General features: G+C 31.6%; 1 pseudogene across 1 annotated transcript; it reads right to left on the bottom strand.

Annotated features, from left to right (window-relative positions):
- Window positions 1–5414: 5414 nt before the first annotated feature.
- On the bottom strand, window positions 5415–10158 carry LOC149519589 (GDP-mannose transporter GONST3 pseudogene; annotated as a pseudogene). Its single transcript, XR_016340907.1, has 2 exons — window positions 9771–10158; window positions 5415–8903 (listed from the first exon to the last, which is right to left on the bottom strand). The product of XR_016340907.1 is annotated as a GDP-mannose transporter GONST3 pseudogene (transcript).
- Window positions 10159–12224: the final 2066 nt, after the last annotated feature.

Genomic DNA, 12224 nt, shown 5'->3' with positions numbered 1-12224 from the left:
AGTCTCTTACTTTATAAGTTGTAAAAAAATCTCTTTTAGAAACACAATGATATGTCGCACCTGTGTCAACTATCCACTCAATATCAGGATCACTAACATGATTATAATCACCATGTGTACAAATCAAAGTAATTGAATCACTATTTAAATTCACTGTTGCAACATTACCATCATCTGAACTCTTATCTTTCTCATATTTTCGCTCTTGCTTCAAGATTTTATAGTTTCATTTTATATAACTTGCCTTACCACAATAAAAACACTTCACTTTACCTCTAGACTTGGATCTATGTTTAAACTTACCACGGCCTATTGGGTTTTGACCTCTGTCGATGTTTCTACCCCTATTCTTTGTGACCAGAGCTTGATTTTCAAGGTCTACATCTTTTTACCTTGCTTCATCATTAAGTATACTATCATTTACCATCTTTAATGTCACCTTATAATCAGGAGCTGAATTAAGAACAGTCACAACTAGAGTATTCCAACTGTTTGACAATGAACTCAAAAGAAATAACACCTTCATTTCATTATCCATCTTAAGCTCCATAGTAGTTATCTGATTAAATATATTTTAAAAATCACTTAAGTATTCTATAACAAATCGTCCATCCTTGTACTGTAAAGTTACAAGCTTATTAACAAGCATAACTTTATTCATACATGTTTTTCTCTCATCATCCATCTTAAGCTCCATAGTAGTTATCCGATTAAATATATTTTGAAAATCACTTAAGTATTCTGTAACAAATCGTCCATCCTTGTACTGTAAAGTTACAAGCTTATTAACAAGTATAACTTTATTCATACATGTTTTTCTCTCATACAATGCTGTCAATTTTTTTCAAACAATGTAAGCATCTGACTCCTACGCTATATGATGGAATATGCTGATATCAACCCATTTTTTTATTGTAGCCAGTGTCTTTCTACCTAGCTTCTTTCAGCTTTCATCTTTCATATTTGTTGATTTAGCCGAATCACCCAATGCTAGCTCATACAAATCTTTACAATATAGATGATCCTCCATCATAGGCTTTCAAATTGACATCTTTCATATTTGCTAGTTTAGCCGAATCACCCAATGCTAGCTCATACAAATCTTACAGTATAGATGATCATCCATCATAGGCTTCCAAATTGAATAATTTGATGCTGTTAATTTTATCATGAAACCTGTATCACCCTCCATGATTTCAAACAGAATTTACTTCTATCCTGGGTTGCTTCTGTATTGATGTCTCAAAATAACCCTCGCTCTGATACCACTTGTTACACCTGAAGCAATAATCATAACAATACAAAAGCAATAGACAACAATCAATAATAAAACATACAAGAAAAATAAAGCACACCAAGATTTACGTGAAAAACCCTCAAGTGTAGAGAAAAAAATCACGGACCATCAGAAAAATTTTCACTATCAAATAATAGGTATACAAAATTCTTCTCTAGCTAAAACTAGAGCTAATCAACAACTAGAGAAACAATTGGAGAAATCTCACCAAATAAGTGACTCAATAAATACATTCTGGATTTGTTCCTAGAGAGCTTCAAACCCGATCTTCACCGCTCAAAATGTAGAACTCTGAATCATAAACCTCCTGACAAGGTTCCAACTCAATCGGACCGCGGATCGACTTTCGTTCAACTAACTCTCCCTTCTCCTTTTTCTTTCTGCTTTTTCTGGCTTTTATTCTTTCTCTACTTGATTTTCGACACCCTCTTAAAACAACCCCACCTCTTTTTTATTAAGTAGCTAGAACTCTGTGTAAAATGAAAGATCAAGGCCCATGGCCTTTACTTGCTCCAAAACCACTTATATGAGGCTGGACCCCATTTTCCCAACAATTGCTCCTATTGCTCGGCACGATATGATTAGATTGGTGATTAATTGGCAGCTCAAAATTCATGGCCTATCTTCCAATTGGATATAAAATTAGCATTCTTATATCGTGACTTGCAAGAATATATTTATGTGAAACTTGAAAGTGAACATAAAGTTTATGAGCTATAAAAAGGTATTATATGGGCTAAAACAAGCTCTACGGGCTTAATATAGTTGAATTAATGCTTTATTTTTTTAATGAAGTTTTAAAAATTGTTTATATGAGCATACACTTTTTATTAGAAAAGGTAAAGGAAAGAAGCTCATTGTGTGCTTATATGTGGGTGAATTTATTTCTATTGGAAATGATAATGCCATGTTTGACAAATGTAAGAAGTCCATGATGGTTGAATTTTATATGTTTGATATTGGAATGACGCATTATTTTTTGGGGATTGAAATAGTGCAATCTACAGCTAGGATTTTTATTTCTAAAAAAATGTATTCAAGAAATTTTAGAAAGGTTTCAGATGAAGAATTACAATTCTGTAAGTGCACCAACTGAGTTTAGTTTAAAGCTTTTGAAAGATCCTGAAGGCAGAATGGTGGATAGCATCTTTTACAAACAAAATGTGGAAAGCTTGACGTATTTGACTGCAACACGACCTGATATAATGCATGTTGTGAGTTTCATTAGCAGGTACATGGAATGCCCAAGGGAGATGCATTTTCATGTTGCAGAAATAATCTTTCAATACTTGTAAGGTATCATTGATTATGGGGTTTTTTACAAGAAGGAAGAAAAGTTAGTTTTTTGCTTTATAAATAATGATTATGTCGGGGATCAAGATGACAAAAAGAACACTTTAAGGAATGTTTTTATGTTGGGTTCAATTTCATGGTCTTCAAAAAAGCAACCAATTATTACTCTATCAACAACCAAAGTTGAGTTCGTAGATGTCAAGCTATTTGGTGGAGGAAGATTCTTTGAAGAACTTCGGTTCAAACAACAATAAGCCACTTCAATTTATTGTGACAGCAGTTAGGCAATTAAGCTCTTAAAAATCTTCCACATTTTAAAAGCAAGCGCATAGATGTAAAATTTTATTTCTTAAGGAATCTAATGAAGAAATGAGTTATTGATCTCATCTATTGCAAAAGTGAAGATCAAATTGCTGACATTTTTACCAAGCCCTTCAAATTACCTGCATTTCAAAAGCTAATGAAGCTATTTGTCTTTTGTACTATTAACAAGCATTAAACTGATCGCTTACTAATGTTCAGTTTAAGGGAGGGATTGTTGAATAACTCATGTTTGTCCTATTCCTTAAGAACAAACTTGTTTGTTGAGATACTTTATTAATTGTGCTATACATAGCAATTTTCTAAGTAATTTTGTTGCTATTTTTATGCTATTAGCCATTAATTATGTGTCTATTTAAAGGCCTTAAATAAATAATTATAACGTACTTCTTCCAAACTTTATTTCCTCTTTTATATTGTTTTTGAAAGTTTGCAATGCCTGAGTCATCTTCATCCAGAGTTTTTCTATTTAAATATTGCTTTGAAAGGTACCGTAAACAATTTGAAAAAGAAATATCTAATATATCATCGAGCGAAAATTTTAAATTTTATATACCTCAATAACATGGTGCGAAATAGTGTTGAATGAAATAGACCATCTCAGAATGCTTCCCACTGCCCCCATAACTTAAAAATTAATACATCAATTGCTATTGGGTTTAAGAGCATGAACATTATTAATAGCAATATGATTTATTGAACTCTTAATTTTAATGAGTAGGTTTAAATCTTAACCTAATCAAATCTATATATATATATATATATATATATATAAACTTAATGTTACAAACGATAACTAAATTATAATAAAATATTTAATATTTAAACTATGAATATATTAATTAATATTATATTTAATTTTAATATAATTAATTTTAAATAATAATAAATAACGAATTAATAATTTTTTTAATATTATATTAATTAATAAATTTATAATTTAAATATTATATTAAAAAAATTTTAAATTTAAATATTTTATTATAATTTAAAAATCATTCCAATATTAGCTAAAAGTAACATGGACATTGACGTCCCAAGAAAAGGATGTAAGCTTTGCCGGTGTGGTCAAAACTAAAGGAGCTTTTTTTTTTTTTTTTTTTCCTTTTCTTTTCATTCATGTTTCTTTTTCTGCATATAAACATTCACATGTTAGGATAGGTTGGGAAGTCCTAGCTTCAATACGTCAAGATAAGAATTGAACGATATCAAATCTATTTGAACAGTTCTTCACTAATCAAACCGTATAAATGTCCGCAGCTGAAATTATTTGCTTTTCCTTTAGGCTGCCTAAACCTACATTCCCAACCATGAAATTTCCTCCAAATATCAATTTTGTTGTTGTTTATATTCCTTTGAGAAATTTTATTACAAGAAAGAAAAATAGAGAATTCGAATCTTTAATTTCACTTTAAATTAAAGAAAATATTTTTTTTATAAAAAGGTAACCGCTTGACTATAAAAAATTATAAATATTAATATTTAAAATTTAAATTTATTAAATATCATTTTTAATAAAAATCGATAAACCAAAAAATCATTGAAAAGGAGCAAAACATAAGCAACTTTAAGTGACGATGCGTGTGGCAGGCAAGTCATCCACATCGAAGCGAAGTTGAAGTACAATTTTTATTGTTACCAACGACTTTTTTTTTTTATTTGCTGCACAACTTTTTTGGGGACGGTGACTGAACTACCAACGACTTCTTTTTTTTGTTTATTGCACAACTTTTTTGGGGACGGTGACTGAACATTGGAGTGGCATGTGTTAGATTTAAATATCTCTGTAGCTGCTGATGCTTGCAGTTTGAGTTAGAGTCGAGAAGATAAAGTCTGCTTTTATGATGAAAAAGGCAACGACCCATTTCAAAAACGTGCTAAATTACTTTCCCAACAGGATGACATCAATGACACGTACAATTTGGAATTTATGTTGTACATGAAATTAAACATTTCCCACTTTTTCTTGAGATTTATTTATTTATTTATTTAATGGTTGAATCAGCTGACGATGGAACATCATATTTCCATGTTGCACCTTATAATTGGTAAATCCTCTGCCCTCAATGACCGTTCAGATTGTGAAAGCTTAACTTGTAATCTCGAAAACTATATCATCCGTAATTATGTACTATAATTAATTCATTATAGTTTAAAGTTATGTAAAATTTATTAAAATTTTATATTAAATTTATTTTTATAAGTGATTAATTTTTATATTAATATTTTATCATAATTGAATAATTATAAGATTATAACAAAAAAATTTATAAGTAAAATACAATTAGGGAAATCTGGAATGGAAATGGCAACATACCCAGTGATAGTTGTCTTACCCCTTCAAATAACCCAATGACTGCATCATTCATGGGTGTAGAACAATGCAAATGCTATACTTTTCCATTTTGTTTGGAAAAGCATAATTTTTCTTGGCTCCTCTTTTCAGGGTGGAAACAGAAAGGCTCACGGTTCCTTGCAACACTCAAACTATTCATCTAATGTTCGTTATTGATGATCTAGGAACATGGCACATGATGGTGGAAACAACTAAATATTTTTATTTATAAATATGAAGAGGCACAAAATGATAATAGACAACAAATAAATTGAGTAATTGGTCCTACAAAAGGAACTAGTGACCAAAGGTTTGAAGCTAACCTTGATCTGACTAATGAATATATCTATATAATCTGAGGTACCAGTTAGATGATAAGAAATTCTGTCCCATCCTAGTTTGTCGGATGAGAAATAGAAATCATGTATCAATCTGAAAAGGTCAAGTTTTGAGTGTGGGCGATGAAAGACTGACCAGATTAATCGCCATGTATGTATTAAAACTGAGCCTGAATCTTCAATGCGAGTATTCTGTCCATACGGAGATTGTTGTTGATGACCAAATGCCCCAAGATTTCATCAGCCATGCCAAATGGAAGAATGGTTTTCATATGCAGATGGAAGAAGGCGCAGAATCTCCCATTTTAAGCCTTTTCACTTCTCTTCTATATCAATGACTTCCTTTTCGTTGTTGTTGCCCTCTGTGTTGCTTTGCATTTCAAGTAAATTCTGTTGTTCCTTCTCTCTCTCTCGTACTGCAGCTTCATTAAAGGTTTTGGGCTTATTGCTTGTAGACTGCTGATACATAATCCCACGTAGCATACAAATCAAAAGCCCCACTGTCCCCACAAAAGTGAAATGCTTGTCCCAAATAACCAAATTAATCACGACAGTCAATGCTTGTTAACTATGCCAAGAACAGTGAATCCTGTAGCAGAAATTGTCCTTCGACAAGAGAACCCAAAGAAAGAGATGGCCAACCCAAATAAACATGATAAACTCAGGGAAAATCACTTGAAAAGAGTACCAGTCAGACTCATCTGAGATTTCACGCTTTATTTTCTTCAACTCCCCCATTATTAGTAGCACAAAAGGAAACAATAGGAGAGCCTCAAGATTATTGTACAGTACAAGACCTCATCTTTTTAGACCAATAGTCATTACCACATGCTTTATGTAAACAAAATCTATAGACATGCTTACCAGGTATGCAACAGCCCAAGTATAGGCAGTTAATGTGAACTGGTAATCAGTAAGAACATAAAGCACACTTGCCACCAAAGATGGTGCCTAGTGAGATCCATGTCTTCATTGAAGGCCACGGCTGGTGCAAGAAAAGGGTCTCTCTTATTGCAACAAACATAGGAACTACTGAACGGAAGACAATGAAAGTGTAAACATTAGCATGTAGGAGGAGCTCACTGTTAGTGAAGATAGAGAGGTAAAATATAATGGCCACAGGTGGAAACCGCCACATGGTTAGAACGTCAAGTGAATTGTGCTCTATGAACTTGAACCATTCACAGTGGAACACACCAGCTGCACTTATCAGGTACTGCAAGGCAGTGTTAGTGCCCCTGGATAAGGAAATTTCATGACAGTCCATTTGTTTATGATGGAGAGAAGAGAAGCTGAGATGCAGTATCCTGCAGCTATTCCATAAATAGGTACTTGCTGAAGTAAACTATTATACCATGTTGCTTGGGCTTCACTGTGGAAAGCAGAGGCTTCAGGACTCTTCATATCCTTAGACATCTAAAAACAAAACCCCCCCCCAAAAAAAAAAACACACACACACACACAATGTCATTACTACATCTAGATATTAGCAAGTGTGTATTGCATGCGCATGTGCTTGCTTGGCCTCTATATATATAACCCCACCCCACCCATTATTTGCCGATTGAAACTGCTGCAGAAGAAGGGAGAAAACTTTTCATTGAAAATTAAAAGTTGACTATAATTATGCGAAAGCAAATTAGCAGGCAGATGCCATTAAGCTACCATCTTGGCTGCAGATTAAGACACATAAAATGTGATAATTTTCTCCAGTTGAGGTGAAAAATCGACAGAAATTAAATAGTAGGTTTATTTCATAAGGAAACACTGGAGTAGAAAGGAAAGATATTAACATGTTGAGCAACCATGTGTTCTAAAAATAGCAATCAGACTCATCCACAACCAAACAAATCTGTTCTGTTAATAAATAATAAAATATCTTTTAAGATTGCTACATAAGGGACTGTTACCCATTCCAATAGTAGAAGTCTTGAGCTGACAAGAGCAGCAGCACAAGTTATGGGGGCTGCCATTTAATACAAAAATGCTACATGGTTGGAAACAAACATGATTAAATATCCTCCTTACAGTTACTTTGATTATCATTTAGAATAAAAATGATAAAAATTCAAGACACAAGATAGACATGCATCAAAAAACGCACTAAAAAACTGATAATTATCTAATTTTAACTGATTTTTTAGAATTAGAGTTCAAGATAAATAGCCAGAACACAAGAAAATGGCAACCCTGAAGCCCACCAAGGCTCTCTAGGTAAATTGATCAGAAATAGAACTTAGCTGACTCATGGCTATCTTCAGATAGAGTAAAAAGGACACCCACTTTAGATGAGTTATTGCAATGTTGAATTTCAACCAACCCACTATCTAGTATAATTTTCAAACGACGAATGTGTAACGCTACCATATGCACCCTCTTGCAGATAAACATAGTAAATTTATGCAAAGGGAGCTTCATTTCTAATGTTCAGGGATATCAATCTTACCCATACACAATGAGGAATCCAACTTTTTACCCAAATTAAGATGGGGATGGGATGAGCATTAAATTTTGGGGAGGAGACGGTATATTTTAAATTTTTTATTGGCTGCATGGACGAGTAATATAGCACTTGCCCTGTACCCGTACCCTATATATTTATATATTTTTAGTAAATAGATTTTTTATTAAATAATATAAATTTTTATTTTAGATTAATTAGAACTAATATATTTCTATTTAAAAATATATATTAATAAAAAAATTACATTAATGTGAAAAATAAAAATAAAAAAGCTAATTTTTATTTTAATTTTTTAAAAAAAGCTACAGATTTGGGAATTGCTCATACCCATTAAATATGCACAGGGATGGAGATGGGGATAGATTTGAAATATACATTGCATATGGGTATAAGAATGGATATAATATAAAAATCCAGGGATGGGGAATGCTCTACCCACCTCATACCTTACCCATTGACATCCCTACTAATGCTCAACAAATGCTTTCCTCTAAATGAATATTCATTTCCTCCTTTCCAAATACCCATAGAATTAATGACAGACACATATAAATTCCTCATAACAAGAGCAAAGCACCTTAAGAATAATAAATTTAGAGATACTTTATCACCAAAGTAGCATAAACAGTTATAGAACATCCTCAAAATTGCACAAAATAGTAGCAACAACAAAACATCAGTTCTTACGAGAATGGTTAACAACCCTTGGAACTATCAAAAAGAAGCTCTTATTCAAAACTCAAAACCATATTATAACAAAACAATTTTATGTACCTTGAAGTAGAATAGCAGCAAATGACCAACAAGATAAATACCCACTAAAGCCAAAGTTTGTAACGAATCCTCCTCTAAAAGCTGCAATAAAGAAAATAGAAAAAATGTAAACCTCTTGCTGAAAATAAAATCATCAAATACCATGCTAGACCATACATTCACAGCACAAGTTGCCAAATAGAATGACGGCTATGCCTGGTTTGGAGATTGGACGAATAAAGTTCAATTCATATGAGATAACATACACCATTCTTACTATTGGATTAAGCAGCAAAATATCCATTTCTGTAGTGGTAATTATCAGTTGTATGATGTTATTAATGGTAAGGAGATACAAGTCTTAATTTGCAAGGCTTGGGTAAATCAAAAGCATGTCAAGATCCCACATTTCCTCTGGGGTTATCTTATGCAAACCTCCCCTCTAAGAACTCAATTCTTAAAAACATACTACATAATTACCTGTCTAAGAGGCCAATTATAATTGTAACCATAAGCAAAAAAAAGGAGCACTCGCTACAACCTTGAGAACTGCTATTGAAAACCAATACAGCACACCCTTTTCCATGAAAATGCACCACTTTACCGAGATGCATACAATCCTAACATAAAAGGATAATTAACAAAAGGAAAAAATAATGCACCAACGAAATGTGGATTTATAGGAGAAAAAAGGAAAAGAATTTCTTTTTTCTTGTGTTTTTCCTCAAAGGAAAGTAAATCTGAGAGTTGAAAAACAGCTTTCTTTCCTTAAAGATTATGTGCAAAGATGGCCCTGGATAATATATTGACAAACAAAAACCCACAAAACAAAAACAGCGAAAGACTAAGAAAAAAAATGGAAAACTGCAAATTTAGAACAAGAATTAGAGTAAAAACAAAGGGGGGAAAAGCCCCATGCAATGCCTCAATAAAAAGGAAAGAAATGAGAGAGGAAGAAAGAATATTTACCGGAGGAGATTGGAAATCTCCAATTCTCTGAGTCTGGAAGTGGCGTGACTTTTGACAGTGAGCTGCTGCTTGCTACTTGGGGAACTGGTTTTTTTTTTTTTTGCGTGTTTTCCTTTTTTCTCGCTTCATTCTTTTTTGTTATTATTAGTTGTATCATTTTGAGTTATTTGACGATGATAGCGACACGGGATCATGGGAAAGTTAGTATGGTGAAAGATTTGGGCCAACCCATGACCCGACAATTAGCTGTAATCATCCTGGACTTCAACTATTTTTTTTCCTTAAAGGAAAATGTGAAATTGGTCCTGCTATCTCAAATCCGTAGTTCTTTTTTTTTTTTAAATCTTCATTTTAACAAATTTAAATTTTGCACTTTTATTAGAAGTCATTTTCTTAATTAATAAAAAAATAATTTATCATCATAAACAAAAAAAAAAATAATATTGTTAATTATTATTAAATCAATTTCGAATCAAAATGTAAGGATTAAATTTACTATATTTGCAGCAAACAGACTAAAATTTTCAAATTGAAACAACAAAATAAATAAACCACACTTAAACTTCAATCTTAATTTTCAAGTTTGATTTAAAAAAAAACGTTTTAGTCGTTTAGATTTGATGGCAAAGGAAGGAATGACTTTAAATTATTTGAACTAATGATGAGTATGGTCTTGTTGGGCAGTTTTAAAGCTAAGATCTCAAATCATATATGTAGGATTGGGCTTGAAATTTTGCACCTTGAATTAGTCAATAATCCTAAGGATGGAGGATAGCCCATGCAAGGTCAATGCAATGTTGTCCAAGATTGACCCTAAATCCTAGTTCAAAAAACAAATATATAAATAATTAATAATTTAATATCACAATTAAAAATTATATAGCTCAAATTTATGAATTAACGTTATAATTCATATTAAAATTAAATTTTACAGAATATCAAGTACAAACTTCGGTAAGTTTATAAAGAAAATCTTCAAATTCAAATATTGCAGTACAACTTACAATAAAAGCAAAACAAAATTAAAGGGAAAAAATGCTTATGCCAAGTGCTGCAAAAGGGAAAGATAGGAATTAATGGATAGCCAAGAAACTTCTCTCTCTCAAATACTAGGGATTTAAATTTTTAGTGATGTCTTTTTTAATATTTAACGGTATTTATAAACATTACTAAAAGATTTACAATATTTACGAAAAATATCACTTAAAGTATCGACTATACACGCGTCATAAAAAATAACGACGTTTTTGAAAAAAAAACCTCAATATTAACGGCTTTTATATCTAAAACGTCATAATTTTAGTAGGGTTTCTATCTTTGAGATGTCGCTAAATTAGTAATATTTTTATGAGAAAAACGTAATTGCTTTTGTAGCGTTTGTAACTGAAAATGTCACTACTTTGGAGGTATTTATATATGAAAATGCCTCTATATTAGCGACATTTTTTTTTAGATACTGCTAATTTAGTGACGTTTTTATGAGAAAAAAGCCATTACTTCGGTGACATTTGTAACTGAAAAATTGCTGTTACTTTAAAGGCATTTGTATCTGAAAATATATTTATATTAGCGATGTTTATATCTTTAAGACACCTCTAATTTAGTGGTATTTTTATGAGAAAAACGTCGTTGCTTTGGTGGCGCTTGTATAAAAATGCCACTTAACTAGCAGCATTTGCTGGAAAAAGCATCGCTACTTTTAGTGACATTTTATGATACAAACGCCACTAAATTATTCATTTAGCGACATTATTGAATGCAAACGCTGTCATTATATAAAAATATATTTTTTAATTTTTGTTAATAAATTTTATTTTTATTAAAGAGCTTAAATTCAAAAACTAAAATTAATATAAACTTAATTCACATTTAAAAATGCATCTAATTAATACAAAGTTTAATAATTAGTATAATAACATTCAAATATTTTTAATACATTAACAAAATAAAAATTAAAATGTATGAAATGGATTACTGCATTCATTTTGCGGGCTGCTAATTAATGAACAAAACTTTTCACTTTGGTCACTAGCGTGCTCAAGAATTTACTGAATAATACCATATAATTTTTAACACTTCATTGTAAGCTTTTTTTATATTTAAAAATTTTAATATTTACTAAATATAATATTTGAGTTAGTGGAGTACCAAGATAATTTCTTGAAAATTATTGTTGTACAAAATTCATAAGATAATCGAATTGATCATGCAATTGCTGAAAATTTACCCCGCTCTTACTCTATTCTAGCATGTTCTTCCTCAATTTTGGCACGCTCATGTTCTCTTTCTGCTTCCATTTGCTGAAAATGTTGTTGCATAGTTTGCAACTCCTATCTCAATATTGAAATGTCTCGCGAAAATTGACTTGTTGAGAATGTAAATTGCTGAGAGTTATGTCCATAGTAGGCAGATGGTATTGGACCCAATCCAAGGCCTAAGACCCATCCATGCCTT

This window comes from Durio zibethinus, chromosome 3 (genome assembly GCF_047325235.1).
Source record: "Durio zibethinus cultivar Kanyao isolate XHJ-2024 chromosome 3, ASM4732523v1, whole genome shotgun sequence".
Classification (NCBI taxonomy): Eukaryota; Viridiplantae; Streptophyta; class Magnoliopsida; order Malvales; family Malvaceae; genus Durio; species Durio zibethinus.
Note: the sequence above shows the minus strand (reverse complement) of the source record. Positions and strands in the feature narration are given on the sequence as shown.